The 19,796-nt window shown below is 40.3% G+C and overlaps 1 pseudogene; it reads left to right on the forward strand.

Moving 5' to 3' along the window:
* Positions 1–19,091, forward strand: part of LOC148016377 (eukaryotic translation initiation factor 3 subunit B-like) — a 32,623-nt pseudogene extending 13,532 nt beyond the window's left edge.
* The last annotated feature ends 705 nt before the right edge of the window (positions 19,092–19,796 follow it).

Consider the following 19,796-nt stretch of genomic DNA (forward strand, 5'->3'; position numbering starts at 1 on the left):
TACAGTGTATGGCCAGTGGTATTGGTGAACTATAATATTCCTCCATCCATGGCAATTAAAAAGGGACATGTAATGTTGTCCCTTCAGATTCTTGGAAAGCACAAGGTAAAAAACATGGACATTTACTTAGAGCCTTTGATTGAAGAGTTAGAAATGTTATGGGAAGGTATTGAGGTGCAAGATACAAGCGCATCTGCATCCTCTAGAGATTTCACATTGAAGTCCATGTTGTTGTGGACCATGCATGACTTTCCAGGATACGGAGAGTGTTCAGGTACATGTATATAACTCTATATTTCAAATTCAAGACTTAAATCAATTGCATTTTATTAATTCACTTGTTTGTTCAGGTTTAACCACATCAAGATATCACGCATGTCCTATTTGTGGTCCCTCTCTAGTTTCCTCTAGGCCGGCACGTTTAAAGAAGGTTATCTACGACAATCATCATCGATTTCTTCCTATTGACCATCCCAAATATGTTCTCCCTACTAATGGAATGACTCCACAATCTCTAACCATTCGAGATTGGAAGGAGAGATGGATTAATGCCGACAGCCACCCTCCACTCGGTATGAGTCGATAAGAAGTGCATTTCTCTCGATTGACTTTAAAGTATTTAGCATGATGAATTGTTTACATAATATATTGTTTGTTTTTTAGGTTCTCTATATTTTTTCGTCTTCCGTACTGGACTGAACTCAAGATCAATCACCTGTTGGACCCCATGCACATATTCAAAAATGTTGTATCTACATTATGGGATCACTTGATAAGGGCTCGTGATTCAATCAATGTAAGGGAGGATTTACGTAACATTGGTCGCATGAGATGAGCCTGGCCACGCATTGGACCCAGAGAAAAGTTTGAGCTACCCCATGCACCTTGGATGTTGTCAAAGAACGAGGAAAAAATAGTGAAGGAACAAATATGTAGCTTTCGAACACCCATAGGATGTATGAGATGTCTCAAGGGAGCCTTCATAAAGAAAAAGAAAAGAGGTGTGGAGAAACTATTTAGTTTGAAGTCCCACGATTAGCACAAATTGATTCAAGTAAGGGTATCTCTAACCATGAATATAGTAATTAGTGGAGTAACTATGTGTAAACTTTGGGGTATGATGTCTTTTTCCTCAGCTAATCATTTGATCTATGAACATTGTTTATATTTAGTTTGTACTTCCTACTAGCATATCCCATTGTGTAACCAAAGATGTACATGATATCATTTACAAGATGGGAGAGCTTGTGAGGTGTGTATACATTGTATTTTTTCATTATATATCTTTCAATTTCTACAAAAAAATAAATAATTCTCAAATACATCGTGACAGATACGTGAGCTCGAAGAAAATTGATCCAAACACATTGCAAGATGCTCGAGTATTATATGTTGAGGTCGTTTGTTTGGTGGAGGAAATTTTTCCTCGATCCATTTTGACTACTCAATTACATTTACTCGTATATTTGATTGATGAGATCGCACTTTGTGGGACAGTTCATGCAAGATGGATGGTTTTTCTTGAGCGCTTCATGAAAACCTTGAAAGATTTTGTGAGGCAAAAAGCACGGCCTGAGGGAAGCATGGCTGAGGGTTGGTTAGTGCAATCATCCCTTGTTTATATCTCTGAATATCTTGCTGAAGTGGATCCCTCTCAACCACGACTATGGAAAGATGATGAAGACTTGAGGATGACCTCTATAATACCTCAAGGAAAAGGAATGAGTAAAGTGCTAACAAAAGAAGAACTTTGTAAGTTAAATAGTTTTTGTGTACTCAATAGTGATGTAATGAGCAAATGGGTAACACTATATAATGAAGCAAGGGCAAGAGGAAAAATTGAAAGACAAGCATTTCGCACCAGATATGGACGTAATGTCTCATTTTCAGATTATCTAAATGTGCTCCCACGTGATATTGATATAGATTGGTTACATGAGGAAATGGAGAGAATGGAAAAAAAGGAGGAAATTAATATATCTCAAGAAGAGTGGGAATATGTACGAGGTTGCTTATCAAAGGTGAGACATACTATCAATTATTTGTTTCTATAAGTTATATTTTATATAAATAATTAACATGTTTGATCTTTTATCTTTTACTACTAGTGCACATTGTTCAATTCTATTGGGTGTGAGGGTAAACATCTTCAAACTCAACGTATAGATGAAAAGAGAAATACCCAAGATTGTGGTGTCCTTGCTCACTTCGAGAATGCCAGTGGTACCATGGAAGGTTATTGTGGCTTGATCTAAGATATTCTGAAGCTTGACTTTAGATGATTCTTTATATATGTACTAGATGTGAAGTGGTTTAAAGAAGTGGTAACAAATGGTCAGTATTGCACAATCAGACGTCATGCAAGTGGTTTTGTAATCATTGACTCTACAAAATTTCACCAAACCAAGAATGACACATTAGTACTACCTCAACAATGCGAGCAGGTACATATGCAAAAGCTAATTTTTTAATATGTATGCATGTGATACATATACACAATATAATAAGTATTTAAGTTTCTTACTTTTGTTTTTCAAATATAGGTTGTGTATCATCCAATCGTAAACAATAACCGATGGGGGTATGTCATCCCTATATCTAATCGCTCAAAACCAATATATGTAATATTACGGACATGGAGATAGCAGATGACAATCCAACAATTAATGATGATGTGCATGATGACACCATAATGGATGATATGCGTGATATAGTACAAGATAAACCTGGTGAGGATGTTCAAGGAAACACAGAAGAAGATAATAATGTGATTGTCGATGATATTAATGAAGTTATTGAGAAATATAGCAACACATCTGATAATGGGATAGACTTATTTGTTTTGTTACCTCTTGGTAACATAGACCTAGAAGTAGATAGTTTAGCAAGGGCTAATCTCATTGAAGATGATATGGATCATTCACTGTAACATACTTAATTTGCTTAATGATTCAATGTGTATTTTTAATTATATGGTTTTTATCATGCACACACATGCATACTCAAGAATCAATAGTCAAGTTTAAAGCTAAATTGAAATTTCCATAATAAAAATGAAGTATTGTTTATCATCTTCAAGTAGAGAAATTACGATATACATATTGCAATGCAGCTTGCTAGTAATTGTATAATAAGGTTTCTGTTGCTTGCCGCTAATTACTTATATCAGGCTTGTCAACTGGAGGAACTACCATTCATTAGAGAGTAATGCAAAAATAATTATTAACTCTGGTTTTTTTATTCAATGATTCAATGTGTATTCTTAATTCTATGGTTTTTATCATGCGCACACGTGCATACTCAAGAATCAAATGAAAAAATAGGTTTTTTGCATCATAAAAATAAGAAAAAGTAAGATTAATGTGTGTGGATCTATAATAGAGCTGAAGCATGAGTTTTAGCCTTAGTTCAGGCCTATCTCTTTATTAGAGTGATTTTTTATGGCTCTCAATAAAGAAAAATGTATAAAGAACTATGCCTTATACCTATCAATGCATGAAAAATTTTAAATGGCAGGGAGTAGGGGGGTTGTTGAGTGGTTGAAGTACATTAAATGATGATGATTCATGCTACATATCATATAGATTATGTGGATATTTAAAAATTAAAAGAGACTAGTAACATGAGGAAACTCAGCGCTAGTCGTAAGCAACAAAGCACTATCGTAGAAAAGGAAAGTCGTAAAAAGAATTATCTTTGCACTTTCATGTTGCTGACTTTCAATGAGCATTTATTTTAGCACGATAGTCATATTCACACTTGCATTGATACGCCACATGGTAACGTATCCTAGATGCATAGTACCGGTTTGTATGAGTGATGACACGATGTTGAGAGTGTGAGGTATCCCAAATCGTAGGGATAGATATTCCATTCCTTGGAAGTTATTTGGTGAGGTTTGTATATCATCTCTTGGATCATTTAATTAAAAGAGTGTAATTTTTTTTGAACATGTTCTATGTTCACAGTGCATCTTGAAGCCAAATCCCCGAGGTGTAGGAGAGTCATAGTGGAGCCACGGTGGTCAACTAAGGGGTGCTCCGTGTGTGTGCGCTACATGGTGTATAATACCAATATGTTTAGGGACTCCTTTTTAGGAGTGGAAAAATAATTACTCGTTGGAGTACAAAATCAGACAAACAAAAAGTTCATAGATGCTCTTGGCTGCAAGGCCGTGTGTGGGTGGTTTTAGGTGAGTTCTTGAGGCCGCAGCTCGTGTCGTGCCCATTTTAGGTCCCAACACAAGCAATGGGTAAGAAGCTATCGCATTATTCCACTTTTTCTCTTGGTTAGAGTTTTTGGAAACTTTGAAGGTAGGGAAAATAAAAATCTCAAATTATTGCACGATTATGGATAGCAGTTTTAGGTTATATAGCAATTTTGGCTATGTCGATCAAAAGTGATTGAAAAGGTTACAGATTTTGAATCAGTAAGTTGCGAGACGTTTGATAGGAATAAAGTAAAAGTTTTATCTACAAACAAGTTGAAAATTACATGTATTATTGAGAAGATAGTGCAAGAGTCTATTTGGTATATTACTATGAACTTGTTATAAAAGATTGCAGAAGACTTGCTTGCTATTTTTTATCAATTTTGTGAAAATGGCAAAGAACATTAGAAACCCTATCATTGAGAAGTTGAACAAAAACAAATTTTTATCATGGAAGTTTTGTATAACGAATCTTCTTATTAGGAAAGGCCTTTATGAGTTTGTTTTAGGTGAAGAAAAGAGGACAGAGCTAAGTAATTTTGTGATTGTAGAATAATTAAAGGCGTAGAAAGAATGGAATAAAAAAGACAAAAAGATGATGTATTGACTATCTACAGTCATTCACAACACCATGTTGGGGTATATTAAAAATTTAGAAACTTTTAAAAAAAGAAAGATGTCTGTAAATGAGCATGTTTTAAAAGTGAGAAGCATTGTAGATGCCTTGCAGCTATTGATGCAATGCTTGATGATGGTAATTTGGTTTCATCTTTTTTTTGTGGCCTTAGTAATGAGAAGGCTTGGAAATCATTTGTCGATCCTATATATGTACGAAAGCCATTTCTAGTTTCTTGATGAGTTGGTTTCTCTCATGATCACAAAAAAAGTCAACATGCAGTGTGAATCATTTGAGAAAAGTAGTGAGCAGATCCGAACATTTTACTGAAGTTTAGGTCCAAGGGAATGTGGTAGATCCTCTTCAAGAGGTTGTGGTATGGGATGTGTTGATAATAACCAACAAACCAGGTTGAGCCAATAGTTCAAGAAAATGTAAGTTTCAAGAGGCCGTGGAAACATCAAAGGCAAGGGGGAGCTCTAGAGAAAGAGGTGGATGCCAGAATAGAAGTTTTAGAAATTGTGGTATTTTTTATCATTATTGTGGCAAAACATGTCATATTATAGTTTATTGTTATTCTAAGAAGGATGATATCTATAATGATAAAATTGTAGTAAGAAAACTATGCATAATCTTTAGATATAATAAAGATAAAAATGAGCATCTATTTGTTATATAATATATGGTAAATGTTGTTATATGAAAGGGAATACACGATGATGTATGGTATGTAGGTTTAGATATACATAATATATATAATTATATGACTAGCCATGTTAAATGGTTTAGAGAGATGCAAGATTTACAAAATTCAAGTTATGTGCAAAGAGGTGATGACTCATTGCACCCAATTTTATATATTAAAAATTTTCCCTTATCCTTTCTTGATAGTTAGATAAATAATTTCTCATATATTACAGATACTATCAGTTATAAAGATTTTAGTGTATATTAGTCAAATGATAGAGCAAGTGTTGCAATTTTGATTTAATGTAAAAGACTACTTTGTGAAAGATTTTGATGAGAAGTGTAGATTGGTCACAAAAGAAAGTATAGTTGGCTGCATGTTTACTTTAGATACTAGAATTCCTTCTATGAATGTTACTATGTATACTAAAGACAAAGGAGTACTTGTAAACATTGAAATATGGCACAGACATATTAGATATATAAATGTTCAAAGGCTAAAATTAATAAAATCCAAAGGGTTTCTTATAGGGTTTCCTTCTTTTAGAGTTGCAAAATTTCATAAAGTGTATGAAGCATATCAATTTGATAAGCAAGAAAGACAACCTTTTTCACATAATAGATGACCCCAAAAGAATGCTTTATAGGCAATAAGCTCAATGTGTCAACTTGAAAGTGTTTGGTTATATTGTATATGTTCATGTGTGAGATGAGCTACAAAAGAAGCTCGATGCGTTAACTTGAAAGTGTTTAGCTATATTGTATATATTCATATGCAATTGGGGATCATTTGGTAAAAAGAGCCTTGCATGAGCTTCGATTTGGGGATATAAGGCTTACATGTCAAAACATGGTATTTTAGGCTTTTCCAAGAGGTTTATAAACTTTGAAGGTCATTTTTACACCTACATAGGTTGGCTAGAGGTCATATAGAAGTGCTCTCAATGTATACATGCGCTACGTTGATTATTTTAGGGTTTAGAGACCGTGCATAGTGTGGTTTTAAGTCTCATATAGAGTATTTACAACTTGTTTTATTGTTGTGTATAGCCACAACAATCTGTTCTTAGAATTGGTTATTCATTTTTTATCATTCATATGGGATAGGAGCTTATTGTACCTTAAATAATACTCTATGTTAGCATGAGATAAGGCATCCAACTGGGCCTGAATTGATGGATACAATGAACTAAAACTCAGTTAGGGAACATTGAATTAATGGATGCCATGAATAAAACCCAACCCTTTGTCAATAAGGTTATTTCTCATTTTGAAATATGGAGAAGGAACATGGGAAAAAGCCACATGCCAATGTAAATAATGTGGTAGTGACATCAACCAATGTGAATTCTTCGAGCATCCTAGAAAAGATGGGCATTCTAAATACCAGTTATGAGATGGGTGAGCCTTATCATAGGAATAGTGATAACTTTGGCAATGCAAGAATATGGGGTTTGTTTCCACCGTAGGTACCCATTTCAAGTATGAGACCTTGGTCCTCTTTTGGCTATAGGATTATTCCAATAATAGTGGTTAGGGTGGTACTCTCACAATGATTAGCCACATAATGTTAACCAAATCATGGTGATAGGAAGTTCAGGGATGAGATAATACTCTCCAAGCATAATGGCTAGCCATCCTCTCCATCAAATCTTGAAGACTGTCTCTCCAAATTAGACACTACAAGATATAGACCTTATAGCGACGTTTAAAGCGACGAAAATACAAACAACAAAATTTGCCCTCGTCGTCGCAAAAAGCGTCGTTATTGACGACGCCATAGAATCGTCGCTATATGCGTCGCTATATACGTCACATTTTTCGCTATATGCATCGCTAGTGACGCATATAGCGACGACTACAGAGAATTTGCAACGCTGATAGCGATGACAATAGCGACGCGTGCAGTAAATTTGCGATGCAAATAGCGACGGTAACAGAGAAAAAAAAAATTTGTGGCAGGGCAGCAAGCTGCCCTGCCACATATAGCACTGTGTGCTGTATGAGAGCCATACAAAATAGTTTCTACACTGCTGCATACAAAGCGTTTGCAAACAAAAAGAATATATATTGAAATCATAAAACTGATAGATGAAATAAATACATGATATCGCATAAAATGCGATTGGTACAATCATAAAACAATATCACTAATACATAGAAAATGTCTACATAGATCGGGCGACTAAAAACTAAAGGTATGTGAGCTCTAAGGATCCAAGGGCGAGCTACAAATCGTCATCCCCCGAAAGCTCTTCCCACTGTAAAGGAGCATCAAACGGATTCTGCAGAAAAAGAAACAACATATCAATCCACCATACAATAATGCATTCAAATATCTCACGGTAACTACGGACAAGAAAGATGAGTGACTTATTGGGCCGCCGCGTCTATACAATCGGTCGATCAATGATCTGAGACCGTGCCTCTTTGCAGATCGAGTCTCAAGGCCTTGCGGATCGCGATTTGTAATGGAGTGCTGCAAAGAAAACAAAATGCTAACAGTTAGAAACATGATTGTCAATACAAAGAATAGCTCAAAAAAACAAATAAGCAAAACAAAAGAGAAACTTACAAAGTCCTCCAAATATATTCTGTGGCCGCCATTCCCAAGATGATGTACCGATCCGGCCTCGATTCGTGCCCTGGCCACCTCCCGCTGCTGACTCCAACGTCCTGGCGAATTTGTAGCTTCCTCCCTCAGTCGGCGCCAGTCGTCTGCATCTAACCACTCGGGCTTTGGAGCCCCACTCTTGATTGCCTTGCGTGTGTCGGATCGTCTATGTGACATGTATGCACGCATGCAATCCATCATCCAGCCCGTAGAGAATCTATCCACTGCGGCTAGCACCGGGAACTCCTCGTGCAAGGATGCTACTATGTACTCCTTTCTCCCCTTCGGTATGTTCCTCCAATGATCCAGGACGTTGTGCCGAAAAACTTGTTGGCACAACTCCCTCATGCGAGCCATCACCCTCCTCCCCTCATCATTCATGATGATGGCTCCTGACCTGCCATCCACTAGGTATCCATAATCCCTAGGAGTGTGCCTTGTATGGGCCCTCTCCCATCTCCGTCCACGCTCCTGGGCATATCCAGGAGACCCCTGAACATCCGGTGTATCGACGGGGGTACCCTCTCCCGGAGTGCCACTCAAAGGGGTGCCACCAGAGGGGGTGCCACCAAAAGGAGTGCCACCAGAGGGGGTGCCACGAAAAGGAGTGCCACCAAAAGGCGTGACATCTGCCGACGGCTGCGCAAAAGCCGGAGTAACTGGAGTGGACGTCCCCACAGGTGTGACAAATCCTAGAGGTGACCGAGCTCCAGCTGAACGACGAGACGGAGACACCGCGTCCGTGTCTCCACAGCAGCATCCCCCTGATCCTCCTGCAGTCGCAGTCCCTCCCTCTGGCCCAAGTCGCGAGCGTCGAGATTGTCTGCTCGAAGCTAAAGCATCTGATCGCGCTGAAGCTGATCTAGCAGAGCGCCCTGATGAAGAACGAGATAGCTCCTGATCTGCTATCTCTCTGAATCTTGCGAGCTGATCTGGAGACATACGTGCCATCATCTCCTGAAACTCCTCATCGCTCATCCCTCGACTCATCCTAAAAATGTTGATACCTGTACATATAAAAAATAATGTTAGAATAATCAATTTAAACTATACAAAGCACATTAATATAAATCATTTTTGAAAAATCCCTCTTAAAATGCATATCTTATCTACCTTTATGGAATATCTAAACAACGAATTGAGTAATACAATTCTCCAAGAATGAAGTATTCTATGGTCCCATGTTAATCTCATGACACAACTCTGCATACACTGGAAGGTCGATAGACATGTCACCACAAAAGAACGAGTCTGCCTCGTTTTCAAAAAATTTTACGACTTCTGTATTTCCATCATTGTTAGCCGATGCGGGCTCCAAGCTTGCGATGGCCTCCACTCCTTGTAATTTCGATCCCTCTATTTGCATATTTTCTTCATCTATGCCTGGAACATCGCTTTGATCGTATACTCTCGCACCTTGAGGAGTTGAAGGTATAACATACCACCATCGAGGTTGTCGGGGATTTGGATAGAAGATTACCTGTTCACAAACACTTACAAACCGTCTTCAAACCATTGTGACATAAACCATGTCGTATTACAATTAGCAAGCAAATGACTAGTTGTACCTGTTCACAATGGGCCGGCAACACAAAGGTGTCGCGCAAATCCATCCATTTTTTTTCGGAATCTTTTTCGAGAAATCTAGATGGACCTCATCGAACTGTTGCGCCAGCTCCTCCAAGTACCACTTTGAACCACTGCACATCGAATATTATCATGGAGAAGCTACGGTAATCCACCGTAATAATACTTTGCAAATTTCAAAAATACTCCATCTCATCCACAACCGTGTTCGGATCCGTTGCTCGTCGCCGGCTCTCTTGCTCAAACCTTGCCATGACACCACAGTCCATTGTGGAGTGCATTTTGTCAATACGCTCCACCCGAAAATGCCGTCCGCGCGACCACGCTGCACTATATATTTTATACTGCACATTGAAACACTCAAATTAGATGTAGCAAGCAAATTTAGATACGACACATTCTAAACCCCTCATTACCTTTGGACTACATCCCCTCGAGAACTCCCACTCCTCCATTGAGACCTCTGTCCCTTCGCTGGATGCTGCGGTCAAGGCTCCATGCAACCATCGTGTTGACATAAACCGCGGCATCTCCTCCATGCCTTCGGGATATCGAATCGGTCGGTGACGCGTACTGCGTCGGAATTCAGCTCGCGCTTCCTCTCGATATTGCCTTGCAATCTGGTACTTGGAGAGCCACATCTCCATGGAGGCATGGTGCAACATACAAAAGCGATTCACCTTCTCTTCCATTGAGGCATCCATTCTTTTTTCTATCCCATTTCCAACCACCACATCTCCAGTCAGCCTGTCATCGTCCTTCAGCGTCCATAGCATTTCATTGTCTGGTTCCACCGTTGGTAGCCATTGTGAGATATGCACTAACGCCTCTGACACCAACCAACCTTCCGCCATGCTACCTTCCGGACGAGCTCGTTGTCGCACAAAGCCTTTCACGGTTTTCATGAAGCGCTCCAGGAAGAACATCCATCGCGTATGGACAGGTCCAGCAATCTCCACTTCATCCACAAGATGCATAAGAAGGTGAACTTGTATCGTGAGCATGCTAGTGGGCAGGTATTTCTCAAAGAGACAAACCGTCTCAACTGCTCCCCGCCTTGCGGATTCAATAGAGGACGTCTTAATCTCTTTCTGTGAGATCCATTGCACCAAAGTCGACAGCTTGTAAATGGCCCCGCGAATTTTTGGAGTTAGGCATCCCGCGATCGCGATCGGTAGGACAAACTGCCACAAATGAGAAAGCATTAAGAATAATGGTCACTTTTCAAATTTCAAAATGTCCACACTAATTAAAATCCATTCTATTCACAAACTTGACATATCGTATGCCAATCATGGGATTTTAGCCCAGACATTTGGTCATCTTTAGAAAATACGGACCTGAGAGAACGCATCATACCCGTCGGAGTGCGAATAGACTTGATTACTTGCTTCACAATGTGCTCTTCTTTGGTAGACAAAACCCAGGGAGCGCGAGGAAGCTGCACTCCCCCTTCAGCACTCGACTGCGGCCAAAGCGCCTCCATCTTACCTACCTCCTTTAAATCCATTCATGACCCTATAGTGTCTCTCTTTCCTGTGATGTGGTCCCATAGCAAGCTGCCCACATTTTTTAAAATATGCATGGGATCCAACAAGTAGTTGACCTGTAAGTGGGTCCAATATGGCAACTCGTAGAAAACTGAGAACCGTCGCATTCCATTTGGATGTGATTCCAGGTTTACCATTTTCAGCTCGTACCAGCTTGCAGCGTTCATACGTGCTGGAGGTCGTCCAAGAAAACCTTCCCTGAGTTCATGATCCTCCGGCAAGAAAGCAGCGTGTCCTTGATATACCATCTTCTTCATGGTTCGTGACCTTCGGGAGTCTAACTTTGGCCCACACAATGGACATGCATGATAACCTGAGGTAACGAGACCTGCAAGGCGATCCACGACCTAGTGAATACTTGATTGAATGAAATAAAATATAGATATTACCGATGAGAACAAAGGTCTGCTCACCTGAGCACTCTCCCAATCCCGGAAAGTCATGCATCGTCCACATGAGAATGGCTCGAATGTTGGCTGACCGCCGACCATCGCACCTGCTCATATCTTGCACCCTGACCCCCTCCTCCCACAAAATCTTAAGCTCATCGACTAATGGACGAAGATACACGTCCATATTTTTTACTTTGTAGCGGCTCGGGACGAGCAAGCTAAGGATGAGATGTCCTTTCTTCGTAGAAAGCCATGGAGGAATGTTGTAGTTGACAAGCACTATAGGACACACACTGTAAGAAGTCGAGCGCAGCCCGAATGGGTTCACACCATCCATGGCGAGACCGAGCCGAAGATTCCTTGGCTTTCGCGCAAAGCCTGGGAAGGTAGAGTCAATGTGGCTCCATGCGCGCGAATTTGCTGATATTCATTGCACTCCATCCGTGGACCTATTCTGCACATGCCACGTTGTCAAGCTTGCCATGGCAGACGTGCGAAACATGTGGTTTATGCGGGGGATGAGCGGAAAGTGTCTGAGGACTTTTTGAGGGATGGTCTGCCCTTGCAAGTCCTATCGATACCTGTGAGCACCACACTTTGGACATGTCTCCATAGTCTCGTATTCATCTCGAAACAATATGCAGTCGTTGATACATGCATGGATGTTATTGTAGTCCATGCCAAGCTTCCGTAAAACATGTCGTGCATCATCACGAGACTCAGGTATGGTGTTTGTAGGTGGCAATATATGATATTTCAATAACCTGAAAAAATCATAAAACACCTTGAAAAATCCATCCATGTTTGCAATAATACTGTTTTTAAAAAAAACAATGAAGTCTGTGTGCAAGGTACCTGAATAACTCAATCACACTCGTATCGCTCCAACCGTATTTTGCTTGCACACTTAAGAGTGCAAGCAATGTCTTCAACCGAGATACTCGGCACCCATCATATAATGGTATGGATGCTTCCTCTCTAAGCGGGTCAGATGTCTCAACATCCATGGGAATCAATGCATCGATCATTGCCTCCATCTCAGGCTCCAAGATTGTAGGCAAGTCGGGAAGGTTGTCTGTCTCCTCTGGCATTGACGGTATAGATGGGCCTTGCGAGTAGTCGATTGGCTCCTGCAATCCATCCATCGCACATCCACAAACTCTTCTAATTGGCCGCAAAGGGTGCACTCCCCCTTGGGTCGAGACATCACCCCCCTGGATACAAAATTTGCCAACAACACCCAATCTTATTGTGTATGGTTTTCAATTAGCTTGAGAGTACAATGCATGAAAAATGCTAACTTCAAATTACCGTTTGCTGAAAATCTGCAATCGCCTGATCAATGATCTCAGATTGAAACTCACCAAATCGTCATACGTGTTCTATAGACAATCGGCGTTTTTGTCTAATTGCCAACTTGCATTGAGAGCAAGGACATGGGACACGCTGATTAAGATACGACTCGCGGTCTTGAACAATAGGACCTTCTTCGTTTGCCATCTTATCTACATTACAGCAAACGAGGCTTAAATGGATAGCTTTATGGAGATGTACGTCAAGTTGCAAGTTGACCATAAACCTTGCGTTGTATATAGTAGTCGAGAGATTTTCCGATGTTATATCTCGGCCTTGTATCATGCTCAACGATTTGTTTGTCCCGGTAGATAATTTTTTGTTATATCTCGGATTTGAGTATAAGTAATCCATTTTAAAATTAATGTGCGCCATCTATGAAATTTTATAACTATAGTAATAAAATTTATTTCAATCAATTCTACTCATAGTCATAAGACCTGAGAGAAATTATCCTATACTCAATTTAAGGGTTTCTTCTTCTATAACAATAATTTTGGGTTCATTTTGATGAAGTACGTGGCCGTATGCAAAGCACATTGCATACCATTATCAATACGTATATTATCTTAAATTTCCTTCCCTTCCCTCTCCCTCTCTTTCTCTCCCTCTCCCTCTCTTCCTCTCTTTCTCTCACCCTCTCCCTCTCCCTCTCGTTCTCTTTCTCTCCCTCTCTCATTTCCTCCCTCCCCCTCCCTCTCCCTCTCCCTCCCTCTTTCTCCCTCTCCCTCCCTCTTTCTTCCTCTCCCTCTCCCTCGCTCCCTCTCCCTCCCCCTCCCTCTTTCTCTCCCTCTCTCATTTCCTTCCCCTCCCCCTCCCTCTCCCTCTCCCTCTCCCTCTCTTTCTCTTTTTCTCCCTCTCCCTCTCTATCTCTCTTTCTCTCTCATTTCCTAAACAAGCAAAAAATAAAGTGATTTAAACATCCTCCAAGCAAAAGGGAGAGGGAGAAATACAATGCACTCTCCCTCTCTTTCTCTTTCTATCCCTCTCTCATTTCCTTCCCCTTCCTCTCCCTCTCACTCTCTCTCTCTCTCATTTCCTCTCCTAAACAAGCAAAAAATAAAGTGATTCAAACATTAAACAAGCAAAAGGGAGAGGGAGGGAGAGAGAGAATGCACTCTCCCTCCTTCTCCCTCTCTTTCTCTTTCTCTCCCTCTCCTATTTCCTCCCCCTCCCTCTCCCTCTCCCTCTATTTCTCTTTCTCTTTCTTTCTCTTTCTCTTTCTTTCCCTCTCCCTCTCCCTCTCCCTCTCTTTCTCTCTTACTCTCTCGTTTCCTCTCCTAAACAAGCAAAAAAGAAAGTAATTTAAACATTAAACAAGCAAAAGGGAGAGAGAGAGAGAATGCACTCTCCCTCTCTTTCTCTCCCTCTCCCTTTCCCTCTCCCTCTCTTTCTCTCCCTCTCTCTCCCTCTCCCTCTCCTTCTCTTTCATTTCCTCTCCTAAAAAAACAAAAGAGAATGATTTAAACCTTCAACAAGTAAAAGAAAGAGAGAGAGAGACTCACCAATGAGATATGGCGAGCGTGGGTGGCTTCTCTTTGCAACGAGGGCTCCTCCTCTCCTTCGCAAACAACGACGGTGGCGGTGGCGGCGGCGGCGGCGGCAGCAAGTCTCTTCCTCCTCTTCTCTCACAAAGCCTTGGCTCTCTCCCTCTCTCTCTGCCTCGCTCTCGCTCTCAAAAGGCGAAGAAAAGAAAATGAAAATGGCGCTCTGGTTTCGACCGCACTTTTTTTCCCTGCGGCGTCGCAATTGGCGTCACTATATGTGTCGCTATTTAGCGACACATATAGCGACGCCAATTGCGACGCCAATAGCGACGCCTATAGCAACGCCGATATCCGCCGTCGCTAATCGGCGTCGTTATTGCCCCATTCCCTTGTAGTGAGAGGATTACTTGATATCTTTCCACATGAGGTTGATGACCAGAAGATCTACTATGCTACCATTCATCTAAAGGGTTTCGCCTAAACTTGGTGGCATTACAATAAGAAAGGAAATCATTAAGTGGATACTTGGGAGGAATTTAAGATAATCAAGGTTCATGTATTTGTTTACCTAGTAGAAAAATAAAGACTTACTCAACATTGGTATAACCTAGAGCAACATTCTCTTACCATGAGGGAAGATACCAATCAAGTTTTGAACCTTACCATGTATGTGGAGTCTATGAATGATGATTCCAATCTTGAAAAATGTATGTATGGATTAGAGCCTAGTCTTTTAGTTCATGTAATGGTGCAATCGCCTATGAGTTTGTTTAGAGCTAGTGAGGTAGCTAAAAGGTGCTCCAGGAAATGTAGGAGAGAATCCCCTTTATAGCCATCATTTGGGTATCCAAGAAATGATCTGAGAAAAGGATAGTTTGGAAAATTTTATGGTGGAAATAATGTGCCCAATATCAACCATTGCATCTTTAATACTATTAAGTCAAGAGGTGATTTTAAGACTATAAATGGTAATAAAATAGGGAACCAACATGCTAAATTCAAACAAATTTTTACTATTCTTCCAAAGAATGACAAAGTGATCCCAATGAACCTCTATAAGGATTGAAAGGAAAAAGGTTTATGCTTCACGTACTATGGACAAAAGTATTCACCAAGTTATCCTTAAAGTTTATCTCTGGAAATACCAAACTCAATAGTGTGATTGTTCTTAAAGATTTGGAGTATGAGTCATAGCATGAAGATAATATTTTGGACCAATTTTTTGACCCACTCGATGCTTTGAATAATACCTAACCTTTTTTATCCGGGTGGATAAAATATCATTATTGGTTTACCTTCTGTTTGGACAAATGCCTTTAGGGATTCTTCAAGGAACATTTGGATGAAGACTAACTGAATTGGCTCTCTTATGTTGCAAACATCACCCGAACAACAATATTCTATTTTAGAAAAGATTTTGTTTTTTCTTATTTTAGCAAAATACCATAAATGTAAGTTGAAAGTACTCTTCACGAGATCTATTTTGATATGTGGCATGCCTAGTTTGAATGAGTTCTTGGAAAGTTATCTCGGATCTTATCCAAGAAGGCTTGTTTGGATAATAACTTGTCTATTATTTGCAAGTACTCTTTCTTAGAGACTTGGTGATCAAGGTTTTAAATTGAAAACTTATAAATGTTGTCCATATGCTTGGCTTCTTCATGAGCCTTAGTTTCCATCCAATTCTTCTAGATTCTTTCTTATTTGAAAGAGCAAAAAGCATTTTGGAGGGGGGATGGAATGTAAAGAATGGAAAAGTCAAGAAATATTTGTTAGGAAAAATAAAAAAATACCAACCACACTGGTTAGGTATAAAAGAGATGTAAGATACTTTTATTTTAGCATTCATTAATACAAAATTATAGTCTCTTCATCTCACCTCCTTCTCCAAGCTTTCATGGCTTCTCTCAACTGTTTTTTATCTTTGTAATCTTTCTCTCTCCTCTTTTCTCTCCCTTTTTTACTCTTCTCTCTCCTCCCTAGTCCTCTTCTTGACAAAGAGCTCAATGAGGTTAAGCTTCCACCCATTCTTAAGGAGGTTAATAGTCTAAGGGTCCAACAAGGACTCAAAGACCTTAGTATATCACATCCAAAAATATATATGTATACATGGCTTCCAATAGATGAAAGTGAATGCCAATCTATATGTGTTTCATGCTAATGACCTATTCATTATTCTTGATATTTATTTCAAGTAATGTATCATGAATATATATGCGCATCAAGTGGATTCAAAGTAAGGTATTTTTTAAATACCATTTTTATACATGTTTTGCATACAAAAGAGTGTAATATAAAGGGGTTATTTACATATTGAATTGAAAAGGGTTATGTTTTATTCAAGAAGAATTCACTAATAAGGATATTTCTAAATGAACGTGCGTGATTTAGAGGATATACATATTGTAACTTCCCCAATGTAATTTTATTGATAAAACCCCCATTTTTGCCTCCTCCTTGGAAGCTCTCCCCCAAACAAAAGAGCTCGTTGATATTCACTTTCCCAATATCAATAATGACCCATTGTCCTACTTCCTTCGAATTCAAAAGGATTGTTAGTAGGATCTCTTTGTTCTCCATCGACAAAGGTATATTAATTCTATGTTCTTACAAAAACTTAAATTTGAGTATTTTGTTGATTTTTCTCCTCTCCTTGCGATTCCCAAACAAGATAACTGAATTGCTTCACCCCTCACAATTGAGCATGATATGCCCAAGTCTTGGGACTAATTATCCACTACCTTGTCACTTATGCATGTTGTAGCCTTTGCTTTACAGGATATGGTCCTATCTAAATATCTTAAGCATCCTATTGATGACTATTGGAAGGGCATTTATAACTCTGATGCTCTTTTACTTTCTCTCCTCTCCTTGCCACTTCCAAACTAATAGCCCCATTGCTTCACCTCTCAAGATTGAGACATATGCCCAACTCTTGGGATTAATTATCCACATCATTATCACTTATGCACGTTGTACATTTGCAATACCAAGCATTTTCCTATCTAAATATCTTGAGCATTCTATGTAGATAACTTGAATATCCTACCCAAGATCATTGGAAGCCCTCAAGCGCGTTCTCTCCTACATTAAAGACTCTCTAATTGTAAGTTCATAGTTCATTCTAGATGTGGCCATAAATCTCACACGGCGTAATGTGATGTTGAATGGAGTGGAGATATTTTAACTTGGTTGTCTTCATCTGGCCACCTTCTCCTATTGGGAGGTGCAACCATATATTAGATCCTCAAGGAACACAATTTAATGGATCTTTCATAACAAAAGCGAAGTACATTATTGCCTCCCTTATAGAAAATAGTCTCTAGATCATGCAAATGCTTTGAGAACTTGATTTCTATCAGCCTTAATATTCCTTATTTACTACTTACTATGATAATCACTCTTTTGTTACCATTATCACATCAAAAGGTCAATTGCCATGAAAACGTAAAACGCATTGATCTTTGATACCATTTTGTCAACAAAGAACTCGAGAAAGACAACCTTCAATCAAGACATGTGTAGAGTTCATAGAGCTGGATTAACATTCTTAGAATAGTTATATCACATGAAAATTTTCACTTCACTAGTAGTGGCCTAAATCTCTATCCGTCTTTGTAGATGCACCTCATCTCATTTGTTAAAGGAGGGATGAGCAAGTAGCAAGTTCGTTTGGCTACCTATTAGAAAATCTATGTATCTCATTGTATAATTGATTGATTCTCTTCATCCTAAGAGGGGATATTGGAGGATATTTAATATCTTACATGTGTAAGAAGCTTAGAAAGTCAACACTACATCCCAACAACCTTATCGATCCCACCTCCCTTCTTTATGCACCCACCTTTTTCTCAATTATTAGGTTGACCTCCTTATGACTCTCTTGTCTACGTAAAGCATGCTAGACGTCTAGCTTATGAAGCATTGTAGTTAATCATCATAACAAGTCTTGCGTCTTATCTCACTTTTATTATGAATGGAATTGTGATAATCTGGACAGCATATTAGCCACCGCTGGTAGCGGCGGCCGCGGCCAGTTAAGTTTTGTGAGATGTGGTACACGCGGCATATTGCAATATTGGGGTATAATTAAATCAAGCAGGCCCGTAGCAGGAGAGGCCAACGGTGCAGCTGACGGCGCACCTGCGGGTGAACTGCTGTTGGTTAGCGACGTAGCATGTGTAGGTGGCGCCGTCGCGGGCGATGATCCGGGACTTGACCTGGTCGACCCCGGCGTTGGCGTTGACGAGCACGTAGTTGGAGGTCTTGCCGTGAGGGGTGTTGATTTCTGTGTTGGGTCTGAGGGCGTTGTAGCGTTGGTCAACAAACGGCGCCTCGCTGTCGGCGCAGCTGCCCAGGTTGTTATCCCCCCAGTGAATCCTGAACACGTTGTCGCAGGTTATCGATACGCCGGCCGACGCGCACTCCATGCAGCGCGACACCGTCAGCTTGATGTCCGCCGCCCTCACGGACGTATAATCAGAGCTGAGCTGCATTATCATTATAAGCGCCAGCAGCAGCAGCGAAATTCGCATACTGCTCTTCATCGCTGGCCGAGACCTACTCGACGTAGCGCCACTCCTCGAGCTCCATGAGAGACCAATTAACGTTGCCATTTTAATACTAGGCACTACTAGCTACTGTTTTGATCCAGAGATTCCCTTGCATGCGCTTAGACTACTGCTGTTCGTAAGAAGAAAGCAGCTCTGATGCGGGATCATTAATCCCATCCGCACTGATTATATATTAGTACTCCAGGTGACTTGAAGCCACAATATCATAAAGCTCCGGTCCCGGTTTTCTATGCGTGTGGAATTAGATGATGTATTATAGCGCACGAGGTCACAGCGGATAAGCAGAGGATTTAAACTCCGCCCTTCAGGGCGCTGTACAGCATATTGGCCATGCAAGATACACTTGTGCACTCCCACGTAGGGAGGTGCCGGCCAAAAGAAAAGGTGGGGCAGCATCATGATGCTATTGGCCTTTCCGGCTACGGTATTCAACCTCGCTACGGGTTTTTCCTCTCATCCTAAGGCATACAGTAGTGCTTTTCCACGTCCTTAACTCAATCCCACGACTTCACTCGCTAGAACGGGTTTTTCCTCTCACCATAACGCATTCGGTGGAGTATTCTTTCACGTCCTTAACTCAATCCCACGACTTCACTCGCTGTAACGGGTTTTTCCTCTCACCGTAACGCATTCGGTAGAGTATTCCTTCACCTCCTTAACTCAATCCCACGACTTCACTGAAGGGCGCCACGGGGTCTGCATTTCTAGCTGCCATAAGAAACAAAG

The sequence above is a fragment of the Lygodium microphyllum genome, chromosome 23 (genome assembly GCF_053477565.2).
Source record: "Lygodium microphyllum isolate KBCC chromosome 23, Lygodium_microphyllum_v1.1.10, whole genome shotgun sequence".
Lineage (NCBI taxonomy): Eukaryota > Viridiplantae > Streptophyta > Polypodiopsida > Schizaeales > Lygodiaceae > Lygodium > Lygodium microphyllum.